General features: G+C 33.9%; 1 non-coding gene across 1 annotated transcript; it reads left to right on the top strand.

Annotated features, from left to right (window-relative positions):
• The first annotated feature begins 1582 nt into the window (after positions 1-1582).
• Positions 1583-1688, top strand: LOC121231476 (small nucleolar RNA R71). The gene has a single exon (XR_005929535.1). It is a non-coding gene; the product is annotated as a small nucleolar RNA R71 (small nucleolar RNA).
• The last annotated feature ends 1531 nt before the right edge of the window (positions 1689-3219 follow it).

The following is a 3219-nucleotide window of genomic DNA, read 5'->3' as shown; positions in this document are numbered from 1 at the left end:
GGATCGGGAAATTTCATTGCTTTAAGAACATTAAATGGTACCTGATTTTCTTAAACTCTCATGGTGAGTTCACTTTTTTTCACGTCTGTTAATGTTCTTCCCATGTCTAGAAAAAGTCTCCCCAGGATGATCAACACTTCCTTATCTGCTTTAAAATCTAAGACAATAAAATTTACAGGAAAAATGGACATATCTACACGTACCAAAACATAGCTTAAAAATAGACATCAGAATCAAGTTGATGCTCGCTCCAAGATCGCATAAAGCTTTACCACAGTCAGATTCTACGGTGATACAGAGTATAGTAAAGCTTCTATGGTGTTTCATTTTAGGAGGTAGCTTGTTCTGTAAGAACGTACTACACCCCTTCATTAGTGCTACAGTCTCGTACTCACTAAGTCTCTTCTTCTTTGCCAGAATGTCCTTCATGAACTTGACATAATTGGACATTTGTTCTAAGGCTTCCACCAATGGTATATTAATATGAACTTCCTTTAGAACGTCCAAAAACTTCTTGAATTGCACCTTTTTTTTTCTACTTATGTGGCTAGAATTTTTGAGGATGTGGAGGTGCTGGGACTTTGGTTTGGACTAGACAACTTTTCTGAGGAGATAAATCTACATCTAAAGAAGGTGTTAGCTTATTAGAATTCACTAGTTTAGATTTAACCTCAGCAGAGTTTGTAAGTTTTGGATCTTCTGGTGTAGGAATTTCAACTGGCGATTGACTTTCCTCCTTCTCAATAGGTTCATCTTCAGCCACAACTTCCATGGGTTCCAAAGTCTTACAACTTCGTAAAGCAACTACCTTGCAACGTTCATTACCCAAATTCCTTAGATTTTTTGTATCGCTCAGCTAGGCTCCTTGCATTCTATTACAAAACTTCATAGCTAAGTGACCTATTTGGTTCTCCAAATATTTCAGTGTTATTGCTTTGCTTTGGATTAAGATGCCATTCTTTACCATGTACGCCTTCAACAAATTCTCCAAACTATTAGGTGATTCAACTTGTGGTGGTTTTGGACTTGTTGATTGAACCCTTGGGGTTGATTTGGTCTATACTGCATGTAGTTGTTTTTCGGTATATATCCTTGGTTACTCCAAGAAAATTTTGCATGGTTTTACCATGAAAGATTGTAGAAATTAGACTATGGTCCTTGTCCATTTATGTTTTCGTGTTGATTCCCTACGTAGTAAACAAACTCAAGATTTGATGGACAATTCTTGAAAGAATGGCCATCCCAACAATATACGAAGGAAAAAACATCGAATTGACTTAGTGGCTGAGCTATAACATGATTAAAATTGTTAATAGTAAACATTTTCAACATTAAAGAGATAGAGGATACCTGAGTTGGAAGTGAAGTACGGGCATCTAGTTCATACACTCTGACTACTCGTCTTACTAAAACTGCTCAATTTGTCAGCCACTACTAATTGTTACTGGCTATCCTCTCAATGATCTTGTAAGCCTCATTATAAGACTTCGATAAGAGAGCACCATACATAGAAGCATCTACCACCAACCATGTATACACGTTGAAACCATTATAAAATGTCTTCAACTGGATGCAATGTGGAATTCCGTGGTGAGGGCATCTACAAAGAAACTCCTGGAATCTTTCCCACACCTCGTATAGAGACTCATCATCCATTTGTTGAAAAGTAGTGATCTCATTCTGCAACTTAGCATTTTTGCTATATGAGAAATATTTTACAAGGAAGTGTTTAGCTAATTCTTGCCAAGTTGAAATTGAATATGGAGGAAACAAAGTAAACTATGCCCATGCTTGATCTCACAATGAGTATGGAAACAACTTCAACCTTAATGTGTCTTCAGTTACATCGACTATCTTGAAGGAATTGCTCACCTCCATAAATAGTCAAAGGTAAAGGTGTGGATATTCTATGGGCATCCCACTAAATTGGCCCATGGTTTGAAGCATTTGAAACATCACTGGCTTTAATTCAAAATAGGGTGCCTCCATCTCTGTTCTCATAATTTTCGAATTTAACTCATTAAAAAGGGCACAACATATTGTCTTATGGCTTGATCCCATCATCAACAATAAGGATTAATTGTGACCATTAGTGGCTCCATTTCCTTGACCATCATTTTGGTTTCCAAGGTACATTTCAGCTTGTCTTTGGGCTATTCTGTCTCATCTTCTTTGTCTAAATGTTTGCTCTAATTTAGGGTCTATAAGTAATAAATCTATGATTCAATCTATGCTAATAAACTCCTGAAAATAAATCAAAAAATTAAAGAATAAAAAATAATTAATTAATTAGTAAAATTAGAAATAAAATAAAATAAAAACCAAATCACAATGAATAATTTCACAAAATGATTAAGGCAAAAGTACCTGGTAACAGTGCCAAACACTTGTAATGCGTGGTTTGTACAGGTGTACACAGTCATTATCAAGTAATAAGTAAGTAAAGGAGTTATCGTCTCTACAGGGACTATGTATGTTAATCAATTAATTGTAAAATTAATATTAAGAATTTAGTTAAAAAAAATAATATCCTTGTGGTGATTGATGAGTAAATTAAATTAGCTAATCTAGATGCAAAGTGATCCCTAATGCAAATTAACCTAGATGCAATGTATGCAATAAAATGAATGAAATGGATTTAGCAGTAGAATTCCCAAGATTTCAACAACAATAACATGAATAGGCTAGAACAATCACATCAATTGACTTAATTCATTTTTATCATGCTCATAATGTTCCGAAAAATATTCCATGACAACTTCATCTTTCATGAACTTCTTTTAAACCAATATTAAGTCCTTTTGGAATCTTTTACTTAGAAAAACATGCATACTACCATGACCAGATTTAACTAAGGGTTTGTTAGAATTCATGTGAAATAACAAACATGGACTAGGTCTAAAACAATTTAATCACACAAAGGTAAAAGCAATGCATGGCAATAGATCTCTCTCAAGTTATTACAAACCTTTAACTTAATCGGACTAGGATCTAAATTAAGCATGCACCTTTCAATTATTATGTCCATTAATCGTCATCTGGCTATGATCGCTTAAATAATTCTAATGCATTCAATAAAATTTTAATGAATGAAATACATGCATGATTTTAATTGAAAGCATGATCTATTGGGGCATAGAACATTATGAATAAAAATAAAATGAACTTTATCAAATTAATGTAACCATTCTAGATACACAAAATTAACCTACCATTGTT

Source organism: Gossypium hirsutum, chromosome A06 (assembly GCF_007990345.1).
Source record: "Gossypium hirsutum isolate 1008001.06 chromosome A06, Gossypium_hirsutum_v2.1, whole genome shotgun sequence".
NCBI lineage: Eukaryota > Viridiplantae > Streptophyta > Magnoliopsida > Malvales > Malvaceae > Gossypium > Gossypium hirsutum.
This window is presented reverse-complemented; position numbering and strand designations above follow the sequence as displayed.